Genomic DNA, 19,208 nt, shown 5'->3' with positions numbered 1-19,208 from the left:
GTAATAATGCACCTAAAGAACAGCATGTCGATGGATGCAAGTTCGTCCTATTAAGTATGTCGTCGACATAACCGCTCCAGTGTTAACCTTTATCTTTATTATATATTTTGAAGCAGGTGTATTTCCAAGAAGAATGCAAGTAGCAAAGGATTTGTTATAATTAAAGAAGAGAAAAAATTTAGTTTGTCAACTATAGGCCTATTTTTATATTGCCCATTTTTTAAAGCTTTGGAGAAACTAATTTATCACCTTTTAAATAAGCTCTTCGAACAAATATGGTCTTATTATCTCTTCACTGTTTGGTTTCAGGAAGTTTTGTTCTACTGAAACAGTTTTGCTTAGGTAAAAATAATTAATATTGAAACATTTCGAGAATAAAAAAAACTTAATTGTAAGGGTCTTTTCAGATTTCAGAAAGCGGTGACTGCCTTGGTCATAATGTCCTATTTATTTAAAAAGCTTGAAATATATGGCATGCGTGACCAGAAACTGCGGCTTATAAAGCCCTACTTATAATATTTTCAACGGTATGTCCATGCCAACAGTTAATTCTTCCACAGTACAACCTATAACTTCGGGCGTTCTACAACGTAGTATTTCGGACTGCTTCTTTTTCACTTATAGACTAATGACACCGTTAGCGTGAGTAGAAAAACAACATTTGTAATTTGCGCTGAAGACACGAGCCAATATTTTTTAGAAGCAAGTGTTTAAGATATATGAATAATCTTATTTTATCTAAGAAAGATTCCAGGGCCAGTAGTAACTCTGAGAATTAACAGCAGTGAAACGAATGCAGTTGTATTTTGTCCTAAAATAAGTATGTGGTAATATCCAAATCTCGAATTTTAAATTTGAATTCAATCGAGAGAGTCAGTGCTTTATAAATTCTTGGTGTTTTTTCAGTGCAGGATATGTACATAAACAATCTAATTCCATAGCTAGCGCGAGAAGCGGGGATTATAAATCGTCACTGTTTTACTTTTTCAATGAATGTTAAATTGCTAATTTATAACTTTATTTTACTCTAATTTGCAAAACTGCAACCCTGTATGGGGTACATCGGCATTCACTAACATGAAAAACTATTTTTGATTCAAACGAAAATTTTAATATGCATTATCCTTACGACTTCCACACGGCTGAATTGTTTAAGAAATTCCAAATAATTAATATTTACAAACTTACGAATATATACTATGCACTAGTTTCAAGAGAGAAAAAACAAGGTGGTCACATTTCTTGAAAAACCTTACACTTCTAAAGAAAAATTCACCGATGTACCCCACTCACCATAGGAAAAACTGGAGGATGGTAACTCAGCGAAAAAATTACAGCTCTCGTATCGTTCAATTTAGTCTTCAACGTCTGTAAAAAAATACTTTTTATTGATAATCGTGATGTTGACTACTAAGCTTTAGAAATATGCGCTTATATTTCAGCACCTGAATTATTGTTTTTATATTTAGCACAATGTTCAAGTGTATTTCCTTTGTAAATTTTTTCGTGTGTGTATAGGGCGTATTCACTGGACGGTCATATTTGAGGGTGCTGTTTAGAGCGCATGCTTATAACGAGCTCATATTACTAGGCTACTAAGACCGGCAATCTTGATGGTGCGGAATGCACTTTGCAAAAGCATCCCGGAAGCTCGGCATCGGCACCCGCTCAGCATTCGCGCATACAGCTATGGCCGCCAGAGAATACTCCCTATAAATTTCCTTTGTTAGTACATGCCGTTTGAGTGCTTCATTTTTCGTATTATGTATCAGCATTTCCAGCACGCTAGCAGTGGACCATTGTATAAGGGCTCGAGGTCTAGTCAAGCTGCTCACCACAGTTTTTTCCTCGGGCCCCCCATCATAATCGATAGAAATAAAGATTATTATTATGTTTCGGAATGAATAAGGTACCATAATATTTAACTAAGAGTTGGGTGAGCTGGATGACCAAACTTTTTATAGTTGAAATTTATCGGGCGACCCTGATTGTTTTCGTTTATATGTTTTTTCGTGATTCAGATATTCGCCATTCCAATAATCGCCTCAAGCGTGGTGCCTTTTATGTTTCCTGTCCTGTTCATGACATTCCGATTGCCCTTGTTATATAGCTAGCTTTTTCAAATACTATACTGCACTGTGAGTTCATTTACAGCTCAGGCACAATGTCATTTCAACCTGTTGATAAGTATTCGAAGGCACATTCATGCTTCCCCTCATGTTAAAATGTAATTTCAAGGTTTTGTCAATCTTGATGATAATTCACACTTTTGCTCTGCTCACCACAAGACCAGCTGTGGCCAATCTAACCAAAATGTGATTGTAAACAAAAGTAGCCTTGCACCTGTCGATGCATACCTATTATTGCAGGCGTGCGACCTCATTCATTCATTCATTCATTCATTCATTCATTCATTCATTCATTCACTCACTCATTCGTTCGTTCGTTCGTTCGTTCGTTCGTTCGTTCATTCATTCATTCATTCATTTGCTTTATTTTCAATGCCACACAAATAGCTACGCTGTTTTAGTACTGTTCTTGAGAAAATATAGAATACAGCAAGCATGGTCTGTAAGCGTAGCCGACAGTACGTATTGGCACTGTTTTGGCTCTGTTGACAATTTTATCCTTGTACTTGCCTAACCTTTCTTCATTTATGTTCAGGCAATAAGAAGAGTCAAGCTGATCGCAGGCCACCAACGTCTGTGTGTGTGAACTCCTCATTGTTATTGTTCATTCTAAATTTCTGTACTTAGGAACGGTTTACGCATTTGGGCATACAGAAATAAATAATTCAGTTTTATGAAAGGTCAGTGATTTTGTTGTGATGGCAAAAGTAGCCACATCATGCGGGAGTGGAGACGTCGGTCTGCCCATGTGTAGATGGTTTGAATGCATGCGGCTATCGCCGTTCCCACTGCCCTCTGACATACGAAAAATGAATTGCATTCCCTTGTCTTTCGGGACATTTAAACTCTGGAATGATTTCACTCACTTGTTTCCTAGGGCATTAAAGGCCCCTTGGTTTCTTTTTAAATCAAGTTTTCCACTCCTCAATTTAATGCATCATGGGTGGGAGAGATTTCAGCTCTCCTGGAAGGTAAATGTTTGTTTTCTATTAAGCCCTATTTTTTACAAACGCTGTCGATCTTTTGTGAAATACATTATAGGTTATATGTATACTTCTTGAGCGTGTTTATACTGAAGTAGGCAGGAAGCAGGCCCGTTCACACACTTGTGTTTAACTCCGACCGACTCAGACAAAACAGGTTTTAATGCGAGAGCATTAACTGTCCCATGGAGCGTGCCGACGTCATCAGCTTTGAAGCCGTGCCAAACTGCACCTAAAGTCCTTTCTCCAAGTGAAACCGGCTCTCAGCTTTGCAGCCACGCGAAAAGCCTAGCCAATCGGCACCCAGTTTCTACAACCCCAAAGGAGCGGAGTGAAGCCGAAATCTGATGGATTTCGGCTTCGGTCCCATTGGCTGGTGTGCGTCATAGTTTCAAGGAATGAGGCTCCGATTGGCCGCTGCGCATCAGTTTCAACGACCGCCACCCCATGGCGCTGCGTGTCCGCGCCGCCAGCGCGCCGGTAACAGGCAGCGTTTGGCCTCCGAACGAGGCGGCGGCTCCACGCTCAAGGTCAGAGCGACGAGGAGAGCGCGTGCTCGGCCGTCGAAGCAAGTACGCCGCAGACCAAATAAGGAAGCGGAAGAACGATATGCACGCTTTTGCATCCACAACTCATAAGAAGTGCTCAGGTGTACCTCGAGCCTTTTTCAGTTCCCTGCAACGGCTTACGACCAGCTCCGCAGCAACGCAGACGGTCGCAAGCCGTCCCAAGGGGCTTAAAAAACGGTCTTGTCTTAGTCAGTCGGAGTCAACAAGAAGTGTGTGAACGAGCTTTAGTAGTCGCAAGTGTGTGGATGGGACCTCAATACCGGTTTTAAGCCTCTTGCGACTGCTTACGACCGCTTTGCAGACTGTTGTATGCAGTCACAAGAGGCTTAAAACCGGTCTTATCTCAGTCGGTCGGAATCAACAAGAAGTGTGTGAACGGGCTTTAGTAGTCGCAAGTGTGTGAACGGGACTTTAATACCGGTTTTAAGCCTCTTGCGACCGCTTACGACCGCTTTGCAGACGGTTGTATGCAGTCACAAGAGGCTTAAAAACCGGTCTTATCTCAGACGGTCGGAGTCAACAAGAAGTGTGTGAACGGGCTTTAGTAGTCGCAAGTGTGTGAACGGGACCTCAATACCGGTTTTAAGCCTCTTGCGGCTGCTTACGACCGCTTTGCAGACGGTTGTATGCAGTCACAAGAGGCTTAAAACCGGTCTTATCTCAGTCGGTCGGAGTCAACAAGAAGTGTGTGAACGGGCTTTAGTAGTCGCAAAAGTGTGAACGGGACTTCAATACCGGTTTTAAGCCTCATGCGACTGCTTACGACCGCTTTGCAGACGGTTGTATGCAGTCACAAGAGGCTTAAAAACCAGTCTTATCTCAGTCGGTCGGAGTCAACAAGAAGTGTGTGAACGGGCTTTAGTAGTCGCAAGTGTGTGAACGGGACTTCAATACCGGTTTTAAGCCTCTTGCGACTGCTTACGACCGCTTTGCAGACGGTTGTATGCAGTCACAAGAGGCTTAAAAACCGGTCTTACCTCAGTCGGTCGGAGTCAACAAGAAGTGTGTGAACGGGCTTTAGTAGTCGCAAAAGTGTGAACGGGACTTCAATACCGGTTTTAAGCCTCTTGCGACTGCTTACGACCGCTTTGCAGACGGTTGTATGCAGTCACAAGAGGCTTAAAAATCGGTCTTATCTCAGTCGGTCGGAGTCAACAAGAAGTGTGTGAACGGGCTTTAGTAGTCGCAAATGTGTGAATGGGACCTCAATACCGGTTTTAAGCCTCTTGCGACTGCTTACGACCGCTTTGCAGACGGTTGTATGCAGTCACAAGAGGCTTAAAAACCGGTCTTATCTCAGATGGTCGGAGTCAACAAGAAGTGTGTGAACGCGCTTTAGTAGTTGCAAGTGTGTGAACGGGACCTCAATACCGGTTTTAAGCCTCTTGCGACTGCTTACGACCGCTTTGCAGACGATTGTATGCAGTCACAAGAGGCTTAAAAACCGGTCTTATCTCAGTCGGTCGGAGTCAACAAGAAGTGTGTGAACGGGCTTTAGTAGTCGCAAGTGTGTGAACGGGACTTCAATACCGGTTTTAAGCCTCTTGCGACTGCTCACGACCGCTTTGCAGACGGTTGTATGCAGTCACAAGAGACTTAAAAACCGGTCTTACCTCAGTCGGTCGGAGTCAACAAGAAGTGTGTGAACGGGCTTTAGTAGTCGCAAAAGTGTGAACGGGACTTCAATACCGGTTTTAAGCCTCTTGCGACTGCTTACGACCGCTTTGCAGACGGTTGTATGCAGTCACAAGAGGCTTAAAAACCGGTCTTATCTCAGTCGGTCGGAGTCAACAAGAAGTGTGTGAACGGGCTTTAGTAGTCGCAAGTGTGTGAACGGGACTTCAATACCGGTATTAAGCCTCTTGCGACTGCTTACAACCGCTTTGCAGACGGTTGTATGCAGTCACAAAAGGCTTAAAAACCGGTCTTATCTCAGTCGGTCGGAGTCAACAAGAAGTGTGTGAACGGGCTTTAGTAGTCGCAAGTGTGTGAACGGGACTTCAATACCGGTTTTAAGCCTCTTGCGACTGCTTACGACCGCTTTGCAGACGGTTGTATGCGGTCACAAGAGGCTTAAAAACCGGTCTTACCTCAGTCGGTCGAAGTCAACAAGTGTGTGAACGGGCTTCAGTAGTCGCAAGTGTGTGAATGGGACCTCAATACCGGTTTTAAGCCTCTTGCGACTGCTTACGACCGCTTTGCAGACGGTTGTATGCAGTCACAAGAGGCTTAAAAACCGTTCTTATCTCAGTCGGTTGGAGTCAACAAGAAGTGTGTGAACGGGCTTTAGTGGTCGCAAGTGTGTGAACGGGACTTCAATACCGGTTTTAAGCCTCTTGCGACTGCTTACGACCGCTTTGCAGACGGTTGTATGCAGTCACAAGAGGCTTAAAAACCGGTCTTATCTCAGTCGGTTGGAGTCAACAAGAAGAGTGTGAACGGGCTTTAGTAGTCGCAAGTGTGTGAATGGGACCTCAATACCGGTTTTAAGCCTCTTGCGACTGCTTACGACCGCTTTGCAGACGGTTGTATGCAGTCACAAGAGGCTTAAAAACCGGTCTTATCTCAGTCGGTTGGAGTCAACAAGAAGTGTGTGAACGGGCTTTAGTAGTCGCAAGTGCGTGAACGGGACTTTAATACCGGTTTTAAGCCTCTTGCGACTGCTTACGACCGCTTTGCAAACGGCTGTATGCAGTCACAAGAGGCTTAAAAACCGGTCTTATCTCAGTCGGTCAGAGTCAACAAGAAGTGTGTGAACGGGCTTTAGTAGTCGCAAGTGTGTGAATGGGACCTCAATACCGGTTTAAGCCTCTTGCGACTGCTTACGAGCGCTTTGCAGACGGTTGTATGCAGTCACAAGAGGCTTAAAATCCGGTCTTATCTCAGTCGGTCGGAGTCAACAAGAAGTGTGTGAACGGGCTTTAGTAGTCGCAAGTGTATGAACGGGACTTCAATACCGGTTTTAAGCCTCTTGCGACTGCTTACGACCGCTTTGCAGACGGTTGTATGCAGTCACAAGAGGCTTAAAAACCGGTCTTATCTCATTCGGTCGGAGTCAACAAGAAGTGTGTGAACGGGCTTTAGTAGTCGCAAGTGTGTGAACGGGAGTTCAATACCGGTGTTAAGCCTCTTGCGACTGCTTACGACCGCTTTGCAGACGGTTTTATGCAGTCACAAGAGGCTTAAAAGCCGGTCTTATCTCAGTCGGCCGGAGTCAACAAGAAGTGTGTGAACGGGCTTTAGTAGTCGCAGGTGTGTGAACGGGCCTTCAATACCGGTTTTAAGCCTCTGGCGACTGCTTGCGACCGCTTTGCAGACGGTTTTATGCAGTCACAAGAGGCTTAAAACCGGTCTTATCTCATTCGGTCGGAGTCAACAAGAAGTGTGTGAACGGGCTTTAGTAGTCGCAAGTGTGTGAACGGGACTTCAATACCGGTGTTAAACCTCTTGCGACTGCTTACGACCGCTTTGCAGACGGTTTTATGCAGTCACAAGAGGCTTAAAAACCGGTCTTATCTCATTCGGTCGGAGTCAACAAGAAGTGTGTGAACGGGCTTTAGTAGTCGCAAGTATGTGAACGGGACTTCAATACCGGTGTTAAGCCTCTTGCGACTGCTTACGACCGCTTTGCAGACGGTTTTATGCAGTCACAAGAGGCTTAAAAACCGGTCTTATCTCAGTCGGCCGGAGTCAACAAGAAGTGTGTGAACGGGCTTTAGTAGTCGCAGGTGTGTGAACGGGCCTTCAATACCGGTTTTAAGCCTCTGGCGACTGCTTACGACCACTTTGCAGACACTTTTAGGCAGTCACAAGAGGCTTAAAAACCGGTTCCTGGTCGCTCCGGCCGTAGGCAGTCGCGACCAACCTTCGCTGCGCCTTAAGCGCCGTTCATACACTTGCAACCGAGTACGACCGAGAGAGACAAGACCGGTTTTCTAGCCTCTTGCGACGGCGTAGGACCTGCTCCGCAGCAGCGCATCCGGTCTTCCGCCGTCGCAACAGGCTTGAAAACTGGTCTTGTCTTTCTCGGTCATACTCGGTTGCAAGTGTGTGAACGGCAAATTAGAAAGGAAAATAGCGTACTGCTTTAAAAATATTTTACTATTTTCCGAGGATTTCTCGCTTGTGATTCTAGTAGAACGTTTTAATTGCTCGAAATTTTCGTTTTGACGTTTGTTTGGGCGAGTTATTGGCCACGAAAATGTTTTTGCAAATGTGAGAAAGTCACGAAAGTTTTCTTTTTATTGTCAATGTAATTCTTGAAGCCAACAGTGCTATTGTTACAGTACGCATAATTACACCTTGTTGTAAAGTATGTTACATCTTTAGAATCAAAGTAAATGCGAAAATGTTTATAAAACTTTTATTCTTACTTTAATATTGTCGATAGGTCGTTTTGAGAATGCAAAACAAATCTTTCAGATGGTTTTTAATAGAAAAGCTCAATTGGGAAAACAACATATTAAAAAGTTGGCGGTTTATATCTTTTTGTGTCTTTTCTTTGATTTGTGTACGCTCTTTTATTACTATGAATCAACCTAACGTGTAGTTTACATTTTGTATCTGCTTTAATGTACAAACTATGTTTTATAGATATTTAAGAATACCTAACTCCTAATCAGAAGTCAAGGCTCATTCTGCAGATATCATATGCCCTTAGAGATTGCTCTTAACATGAAACGCCTGTGACTGGAAAGCCTTGAAATTATACTCAGCACAATAAAGATGCAACACTGCCATCCCGGATGCACTGTATGTAATAATATTTTTATTTTGTCGAGTTACCCATAATTGTGGCGTGCACTATTGACAGAAACTTTGCCAGAGTAATGTATGTGGCGGTCTAATTGCTTCAAAGAAAATTTTACGGTCAATCCGGCGCACCCACTTCGACAATGTTAGCTTGAATGCAAGTGATAGAAGAACGGCGCAAGCACTTTACCACATCAAGGTGCACGGAAGAAGTTGACTTCGTCTTCATCCACCTGCTCAAAATATAACTTTCTTATTTGCCGAGAAGAGGCAAGGCGGGGGGGGGGGGGGGGGCGAAAATGAAATAGAATGAAAGGATTACTAAGCAGTGGTAGAGTGCAAGCGAGCTGGTAATTAATTATTCGACATCTTGTAAACCTTGAGATGGGAACTTGCAAACCCTGATATGAGATTTTGGTGTGTTCGTCCGTTTTTTTATCGTTCCCCATCTCAGGGTTTAAAGGATTACTGTCATTGTTCACAGTAACGACTTCTTCCGCTTTTGAAGCATCATCTAAACCATTGCCTCTGCGCCTTTCGCGCCGCCAGAAGAATAAACAGCCTGGTCGCGATAAAGGATGGAGGAGGAGCAGCAGGCGAGTGGGAACGATCTTGAAGGTAGCATCACACAGGGATAGCTTCCGTACGACGAAACACCTTTTTGGCAGCGATAGCTGTTACTGGGACGCTTCGCCGTTTCCCGCCGTCGACCGCGCTTTATATCGATGCGGGCCATTCTCGACAATACGCCAAAACATTCCACGGGCCGATGATGACAAGACAACAAGCAAGCAGTGTAACATGCATGGGCATGCGTGGTGGCAAGATAACCTGCAGGGTTAGTAAAACGGTCCCCGCCGGGCAGTATGGCGGTGCACTATAGGATAGGTGCCCTTGTGACCCAGAATTAGCGCCAACAATTCTCGGCAGGTACGCAGATAAAACTACCTTAGAATTGTACGACTCATTTTGTATAAAAAAACAAGGGGAAAGCAAGTGCTTAGTAACCCGGCAATGCACCTGACATCTACTCAACTAGCCAGACAGATGGTATTAATAGTGTTCGTTTGGTTCAATAAACCTTTATTTGAGAGCGCACTTCGTCTCGTCTACTTCCGTTTCTCTTTTTATTTGACGCTTTTCGTTTAGCACGTGCGACTATTTGTACCGAGGTAACGTACGAAAGCACATTCGCCTCTTACGCAGACAGCTGAAATGCTCTTAATGCACCCTCATTGGTTCCAAAACGCTACGGAATACTCTATGGTGCGCGCTCGCCCCTTTACTGTTAATTCAGTTCTTCTGCTCTAAAATGACACCTTAGCGGCTCCAACGCCACACCCCAGCTGTCGCTGTGTTTCAGTTAACGGGTTGCTTAAGTGTTTATAATTTATTTATCTTTTTATATTATGCGGGAGAAAAGAAAAGGTCTTCAGATGGGGCCAACTTTCTGGGGCATTCCGTGCAACAAACAGTTTGCAAGGAAATTTCAAAATTGACAAGTTTCTAAAAGTGACCCAAACGATTCAATAAAACAAAAACAAAAAAGTAGAGCGGTGGGATAAAAGTTATACGTGTCCAAAAGTGTAATTATTGCCTATCGATATTTGTGACTTTCATCTGAAATATTCTCGAGGAATATTGTGACGCTTGCTGTTTTTCAGTTGAAATTCCCATTTTAATGCATGCGCCGAGGCGTTGATGTCGAAAAAAGTTGCGGACGTCCATAGATCCCATCTACGGCTTGCCCTCCTCTCCTGGTGAGAGGAGGGCAGCCTACTCTCAGGAACGCTAAGGTAAGGAAAGGTAACGTACATACATTTTTTTCTTCGCTCGTAGCGCCCTCTAGGGCGCTACGAGCGAAGTGGCTTGGATTATCCGTTTTTTTTCCACATGCGGAGGCACCAAAATAGCACTCGTTCTTTTTAGTACACTCTAGAACTGTCATCCAGATTCTCCATAAAAAAAAGTGAAAGCCGTTTACAACTCCCTGTAACACCGAATTAGAGCGCAGCTCTTGTGGAGGAGGAGGGAAGGGTACTGGGAGGGGGGGGTCAAGTGACCTGGGGGGGTCACGTGACCTTGGGGGGTCACGTGACGATGCCGATGATGCCATCAGTGACGTCACTGATGACGGCATCAGTTACGATGACGATGCGGATTCCGATGACGTCATCGTCACTGATGACGTCATCCGTGATGATGACGATGACGATGCGGATGCCGGTGACGTCATCAGTGAAGTCAGTGATGATGGCGATGACGATGCGGATGCCGGGGACGTCATCAGTTATGATGATGATGACGATGAGGATGCCGGTAACGTCATCGGTGACGTCACTGGTGACGTCATCAGTGATTATGATGATGACGATGCGGATGCCGGTGACGTCATCAGTGACGATGACGTCATCGGGGAGGTCACGTGACCTCGGCGGGGGGTCACTTGACCTCGGGGGGTGTCACGTGACTTCGGGGAAGGGGGGGGGGTTACGTGACCTTGAAGGAGGGGGTCACGTGACCTCGGGGGGGGTCACGTGACCTTGGGGTGACCTTGGGATGACCTTGGGGGTCACGTGACCTTGGGGTGACCTTGGTTACGCCGACGCCGACGCCGCTCAAGCCGGGAACGGGCCCCTAAGAGCTGCGCTCTAAAAGAAAAGAAAATATTTCAGACTATCCATTTCTCTAGTGAGTCACACCCACTTGATTCATTTCCGGGGAAAGAGTCGAGTTTTCCACTGCATACCACCAGGATCGTTTCCTACTTCCGTCTCCTATTTAACACCGGAGTTTCCTGTATTAGTCTCTACGGTATTTGGTAAAATCTTGCTTTCTAGGCCGCCATATTGTTTTTAGCGCCCGTAGGCCAAACCCTCTCGAAAGCTCGTCAAGGACACATATGAAAAAGTAGTGAATCATTTGAAATCGCGAAGAATATAATTGCAATTGGGCAGTTTGATATGATGATTAAAAACAACTTGCAATTCCTGTGAAGCCGAACACTCACGAGACACTGACCTAATGGAACTCGGTAAGGACGATTGCGACAAGTATCTGAAGCACTTTCGGGATCCACGGTTGGACGAAGAGATCTAGAGCGGCTTCAGGACGGTCGGACGCGAATGCGGGCTCTAAATGAGGTCATTGCCACACTTATTTATTTATGTATTTGGTGATACTGCCAGCATTTTGTAGAACGCCCAGGCAGGAGGTGTGCAAAAACAATATTCAAGTGACGAGAAAAGTACACACGATCGGCAACTCGCCCGCTCGAGCTGACCGAGACGTCGAGACGCTTGGGAAATTCCAGAGGCGCCTCCGTCGCAAACCGGAAGCTAAAGGTGGATAAGGAGGGTTTTTCGGTGGAGGAGGAAATAGAATGCACCACTTTTCCCGGATACAGGGACTTTAGTTAGGAGGAGCATATCTAGATGGCACTGCAAGTCTTTATGTATGCGTTTGCCTTCTGCTATAATAGAGAGTTTTAGAATAGCGTAAAAACCCTTGCGTCAGCATAGCGTACAACGCACGCAAGCCGTCAACGTAACGGTACGGAGCGCGTTGAACGCGCACTTTTAGTATAGCGAAAGGCAAACGCATACGTTAAGACTTGCAGCGCCATCTAGATGTGCTCCTGCGAACTGCTTCAAACAATCCAAGGCGGGTATTCGGTCAAGCCAATTTAACAACGCGAATCTCCTCGCTTTGCTACGAAGTGCGTGAATCTCTTTCCAGTTGCCTCTTCTAAACGTACTTTGTCTTTTTTTTTTTTTTTTTAGGGTTGTGCGATTAGCAGTTTGATCTATGGTTCGCTCCAGTGTGTTGTGGGATCCCTACTATTTTATGTTGGCCTCGTCATTTGCTTCGAAGTATGCAAGCAATAGGTCGCACCGCTCGCATACCGACCGCACGGTAACCACCTTTTTGGCTTCAACGGCGTCGCCAACGTTCTTGAATATCAACACCTATCTTTGTGGACGCTCGAAAGGGCCCGTCGCGTTGATTTCTTTGAGGAGGTTGTGTCAATACCGCCCGACCTGGCCGAGTTCCACTCGCTCCGATGAAGTCACACGGGGAAGCGCTACTATTGGGAAAAGGTTAATCTGTACTTAAGTTTAGAGTCCGATCAAGAGGAGGACCAAGGAGCTGTCTAGTGGTCCGGGCCTTCAGTTGGAGGCCTTGCTCGGCACCGGCTCTTTCGTCTCTCTCCAGGTCCGAACTCCGCGTTCCCCGCCCGCCACGAGCCTCGCCCCTTTTCCCTTCTTCTTTCTCTTTCTTCCACAAGGTTGAGGTCATCTTCAATGGTGAAGCGAACCCGTACAACGCGCGTAGCACTTCCACTGGTTTGCCTCACCGCCGCCATTTTCTAAACTGGAGTAGTCTCGCGCTTTCCCGTGCGCGACGAGAGCAATGAGAATGGCACGCAGGGGACCGCTACGTACGCTCGCAAAAATCAATAGCGAGCGTACGTACGCATAGCTCGCTGCAGTACGTACGTATGGCTCATGCGCAGTGTGGAGGACGCAGCGTTAACGTTAACGTAGAAGGCTTGCGTTTGCTCTTATACGCAATACTAAAACTCTAATAAAAGTGCGCGTTCAACGTGCTCCGTAACGTTCCGTTGACAGCTTGCGTGCGTAGTCCGCCGTGCTGACGCAAGGGTGTTTACGCTATTTTAAAACTCTCTACTATCTCCGGAGAAAGCCGAGTGGGTCAGAGACCTGCGAGGAGGAAAGGCCCTCAGGAGGAGGTGCTGCAGGAAATCCGAGCGAGGATTCTCACGGCGGAGTGGCATGCAGTTGAGTCGGTGAAGTCGTTGTTTTCGTGAGCGTGTTTAATACTTTAGGGAGCTGATCGATCAAAAGACAGAAAAAGAGAAAAAGGTAAAAGAAAATCACCCTACAGCTTAATGCTGCTGACCGTAATCCTTCCATAAAAAATGAGCGTTCACTCCAACGCCCGGTGTCCTCAGGCGAGAAAACGCGGGAGCTCAAACTCGGTTGCGAGCTGGGCGTTGTCGTCCATTTCTTCCAGGTTTCCTTCATAGATCGCTGTTCACTACATATAGCCAACCTCGGGAACCGCGCTGAGCGTCCACTAAGTCATACCGATACCGACAGTGCTCCTCAACGTCACTTCCCTTTCGAGAGGCGAAAAAAAAAAATCTCAATGTTTGTTTCGGTTTAGCAAATTTATTTGCAGGCGCACAAAGAAAAAAGTTTAAAAAGCGCGAACAAACAGGGACAACGAAGGAAACACGGACGACAGGATAGGCGCTTGTCCTGTCGTCCGTGTTTTCTTCGTTGTCCCCGTTTGTTTGCGCTTTTTAACCTTTTACTCAGTAATGGACCAACTAGCCCAAACCCAAGTTTTAATGCAGAAACAAAGTTCTAGCAAAAATTGAGAGGAATGCCAGGACCCCGATGCGTCCGAAAAAACCTTTTTTTGAAAAAAAATTAAATTGCCTTCATGGTTCCTTTAGAGAGCCCCAGGCTAGCTGCTCTACTACATAATTGCCCATCTTCAGCTTAGACACCAGACGCTTATTAAGGCAGACTAACTTCCGGAAGTATAAATATACACAAATTTTTTCCTATAATCTTTTTGGTTTTGTGAACAAAGTGTTCTCGAAGGTATTGCCATACTCAGGTATTTAGCGCACAAAGAAGAGAGAAGGACAGGACAGAACAGAGCTTTACTACTGCTCTCGAAGGAGGGGGGGGGGGGGTATGTAGAGGGCGCTAATGTAGCGACCAAATTGTGTCTAAATTGTGGCACCCCCTTTGGGTGATCATTGTGTTCGAAATCGGCGTGCAAAGTAAACGAGGGGCTTTTTCCGTCTGGAACACCTTGCTGGCGGGTCTTCGCTGGCCGCCCCGGCCGCTCGCGCTTGAGCCCCTGGCTGTCTGGCCTCAGGCCACGCTGCTACGCGACCAACTCATATATAACAAAGCATGGTGAATGCAACCTCTCAGCACTTTTCTGTGCGGTGAAGGCTGAACTTTCCCGAGACCCCTCTTCTCCCTGGTGCAAGCAGGACAGGTCACCTACCGTGTGCATGAAGGACGTGCGAACGATGCGTGGAAAACGACAGGGCCATTTCGTTTTTGTGTATAGAAGGGCGGCGACACCGTGTGGTTACGGCCGGTGGCATGGTAAGACGACTGCGCGTAAAGAACGGCGTGGCTGGGCGAAGAACGGAACCGCAGCCTGTGTGCGTCCACAGGTCTCCAAAGCCGGCGGCAGGAGCCTCCGAGGGCGTCCAAAGCGCGTACCTGTACGCCGGCCGCGTGACGTAGCACCTCGCTACCGAGGTGCACTGGGGGACAGCGGGGCTAGGGCGTACTTGAACCATCGTCGGTGCGCCGCGAAGCGGCTTGTACGGGTATCCGCAAAACGGCATGCACGGGAGGGGAGGGGAGGGGGGGGGGGGGGGGGGGAGGCCGTTGTTGCTATGCATCCTCTCACATACCCTATCGAAACATGTACCCCGCCGCCATCTGTCGGCCCTTGCAGAAGGTGTTTCTTAGTCAGTTTCCACAAACAGGGCACCATCCCGTGGCGACGTTGAGAACCATGAATACGTGTACTCAAAGTTCAGTGTCAGCGCATGTACCAGGAAACTAATGCTAATGCATTAAAGATGACACAGTTTTCGTCTTGAAACATTCTTAATTGCATGACGTGTATTAATATAAGCATTCGTGAACACATGTTCAGATTATGAGGACACGACTATGCAGATAATAATCACAAGTGTCGCGGGCTCGAGGGGCGGGTTTTCTCATGTCCTGTGTGTCCAGTCCATCGGTACCGAGATGAAAGTGCTTGCAGACTCCCTCGAAGTTTTCTCCACGACTCACTCGCTTGGAACCTAGCCTTCTTGTGTGATGGCAAAGGGTCCGTTTTCCTTCCTTCAACTTGAGCCATCTTATCGTGAACTTCGATTGCGTGCTTGTAGTAAACACCGTAGATGATAGAGAGTGTAACGATGTCCCTCCGGACAGCGAGTGTCAGCGTCAACCACAGCAGAGCCAACAGACACACCACGATGAGGACAGCGGCGAGGGGCACGGTGAGATGCTGAGCCTGCGAAAAAACCGCGTCGGCGCAGCTCCTTGTGTATACCTTCTTCCAGGCTTCCTGCTCGCTGATCTGCAGTACCTTGGCTCCACACTGGACGTTCATGACCGGCTCGTCAGCTTTTGAATCGTTCCTACGGCAGCACGAGGCCGGCACACCGCACCGCTCCCTGCTGAGGTTGTCGCGGTCGCACTGGAAGTACGGGTTCAGCGACCAGTCTCTGTACGTGTCCTCCGAAATCCCGCAGCACTTGTAGTTGATCTGGATCCAGTCAATCATAGCCTGGAGGCCCTCGCTCTCCCGGTAGGACTCGATGAACTGGACGGAGACCTGATGCTTGACGTAGTTTCTGGCGCTCGCTGGCAACACGAACGCCAGACAGGAAAAGATAAGGGCGACGCAGGCCAGCGTTCCGACCAGGACCGCGTGGGTCGTGAGCAGGCAGACGTTCTCCCTGAGGCCTCCCAGGAACCCGACGGCGGCTGTGACGAAGAGAAATCCGTACAGCAAGAAGGCCGGGACCTCTGGCCTCTCCACGATTTTGATCAGGATGCTCTTGGGGATGGTATGGTTTCTCGCATGGGCGGCCAGGCCGTTGCGATGGAGCACGAGCGCTATGGAGGCCCAGAAGGCGGTGATGGACAGAAGGATCACGAAGAAGTTGAACACGACGAGAGGTACTCGGGTGCCGTTGTTGACGTCCACGATGACTGTGGACGAGAGGTAGCGGCCGTCGTTGTAGATGCCTGCTTCTTCGTGGTGGCGGCCGCGGCCCAGGTTTGGGTCCGTCAATTGGCTTCCAGACATGCCTAGGTTCAAGATGGCAGTTGGCGCGACTCCACGGGATAATCGTAAGCAAGGCGTGGGATTGGAACTGACACTGCAAAAAGGCTAGAACTTCTAGAACGGCGGAGTCCCGCGAGCTCCTCCCCTCGTCGTTGTCATCTTTCTCTTTGGATATGATTGCCATAAAAATCTTCCGGTAGATGAAATCTCCAGAGTTTACGCGCATGGTGCTTGCTTTGCTCGCTTGCTGAAGTGGCAGACACACGCGTGCTGGATTTTAGAGGTGATTGATTTAAGCTGGCAAGCGAACAGCCGCACTTGCTCGCCGGTATCACAAAATCATATCCTTGGCAACAAAAGCTCGCGCTGCAGAACCCAAGGATCCTGGGTTCAATCCCCACACCTGCCCGTTTCGATCTAGATGAGCCACTGATCTCCACTAAAGGGGGCTGGATGGCGCTTAGCTGCTCTTCGAGCTTGGCGCAAGTGAAGCCACCGGAAGTTTGATGCTTGTCCCGGAAGTCGGGCGTGTGCTGGGCTTCCTAGTGCATTCAGTCGATATTTTGGTCCATGCTTTTTTGTGTCTTTGATCGGGTTTTAATACTCCCGTTCTGGATTAAATCCCGAGAATGAGGCATGTGAACTTGGGACATATTTACATTTTATCAAAGAGAATCTCAAAATGTTTGCGTTGAATGGCTTCCCATGATAGTTCTCGAGTCTGCATGCGCTCTTACTGCGCAACAAACAGGCTCTCTTGAGGGAACAAGCGAAAATTCAGCGCCCTCGACGCTTTTCGAACCAGCACTCGGAAGTGTTACAAAGCCTGCCAAGCGCTCACTTCCTGGACGAGCCGCTTACTTCCGGTGGCTTCATACCTGTTTGCTCAATGCGCCATCCAGCCCCATCTAGTGGAGATCAGTGAGATGAGCATCGTACCTGCGTGCGGTCGTGTATCACTACTGTCACGTTAAAGACCCCAGGTAATCGGTTGTACCGCACTGGCTAGATTGCTCATCTACAGCTGAGACACCAGACGCCCACTGAGGCAGACTAACTTCCGGCTGTATAAACATACACCCAACAATTTTTGCTTGGCGACAAGAGCAATCATCATTATAAGTATCACCATTGTATCGCCTCTATTCTGTTTCACCTTATGATGTACCGCAGAAAAGGCTACAAGCGCGAGCTCCTTGCTCTAGGGCACATCAAGGCGGCACAAGCTCTCGTGCGTTCAAAGTAGCTCCCAACGCCATGAGCTCGCGCTTCTAGCCTTGTCTGCGGTACAACATAAGGTGAAACGGCGTATAGTCATTGTCATGTTCGTTGATGTTCAAGATGTAGCTGGCTATTTTTAGATATGTTTGTGCAATATTTTTCTAGTAAAACCAAGTCCTCAAGAGTCACGGGAATTGCTAATTCGTCTTCGTTGCATCCACGCGCGGCGTTGTTCGAGCGTTCGCCCGTGGATCTAGCAGCGGGTCGCCAAAGCTATTTAGTATAGTAAATTAGTTATGCCGTTATGTAGTACGTTAGCAATCCCCTAGAAATTTGTGCCATTGTATGTTTTTTGTGAACCACGTGTTCCCCGCATCCCTATCTAGACCTCGCTCAGGCAGGCCTTGGGGCGTCGCAATGTCGGGGCGCGTGCCGGATGCGAAGCGAGGCCGTATTCCCTTGTGGACGGCTCTCCCCTGCACATCTCGGATGATTTTCCTAAGACACACCCTTCGGGACCCTTATACTAGGACGCGTCCACCCCTCTGGGAAGCCGACTTACTTCTGACCACCCCGGACGGCCAAACCAACGGCACAGAATCGACTATCGCTATGGGGGCTCTGCTCGACGGAGCCTTCCTTTCTTGTTCTGACCGTGATACTGTCAAAAGCGGCAGCGCGGAATCCGAGTGGTGATACTGTCGCGAAATTGTGCTCGCGCGAGTATTTTGTCTAGATTCATTTTGTTTTACCTTCTCTGAGAGTTCGTTCGTCTCCACGACGGCTCGTCTATTCTGCCGGAGTTGGGGGCCAAATGGGGCGAACGTGAGTAATGCTACACTTAGTTCGTAGAATGCCGCGTCGGAGATGTTTTGATTTATGCATGCCTGCTTTTGGGATCTTTACTTCGCAAGTGGTTTTGCTCCGTATATAACTTCGCTGCCGTCGTACGTGCTTTGTCTTACTTTAACTGATCTTTTGAGCTTCGTCCCAAAAGGTGTTTTGCTTTGGGTATGCGCTTGGCTATGTCATGCGGATGTTTGCTTTGGGCTTCGAGCCTTTTGATTCACGCTAAGAAAACCCCTCTTGATTAGTCCTTCCACAACTTTCTCATTGGCAGACTGGAGGGCTCCAGAATGCTGAATCCGATATAAGCAGCCGCCAAGGGCCCGCAGAGGACTTGGCTCCCGGATGCCAAGCCTTTTCCATCACCCTTCCTCTGGAGGCCAACCTTCACGTCCGACCCCCCTTCGGCTGTGGAGTCTTCCGCCCCCTAACCCGCAAACTTGGGACCCCTTACGGTTGTGGAGGAGTTCAGCTCGCCCGCCTTTGTGTGGGTTCTTGTTTGCCGAGTTTGGCTGTGGTCGGGGCACCCGCTGAGGGTGTATGTGGTAGAGGAGGACGACAGGGGAAGGCGCCAGAGGTTGGAAATATTCCCCCCCCCCCCCCCCAAAAAAAAAAAAAGGATTTTTCCATGTGTGTATTCTAATATTTAACTTTATGTCAGCTGTTTAATAAATATTTATTTGAACTAACCAAGCCAAGCGTAAAAGCCCCATTTCTACGCGACAACACCGACAAGAGACAGCGCCGTTACCTCAAACTTTGTTGACTGTCGGGCAAACGTGTGGCATGTTCGTCAATAACCACGCCCTTACACGGACCCAAGGAACCTACTTTTT

The sequence above is a fragment of the Ixodes scapularis genome, unplaced genomic scaffold, assembly GCF_016920785.2.
Source record: "Ixodes scapularis isolate PalLabHiFi unplaced genomic scaffold, ASM1692078v2 PGA_scaffold1__304_contigs__length_218370807, whole genome shotgun sequence".
Lineage (NCBI taxonomy): Eukaryota > Metazoa > Arthropoda > Arachnida > Ixodida > Ixodidae > Ixodes > Ixodes scapularis.
Note: the sequence above shows the minus strand (reverse complement) of the source record.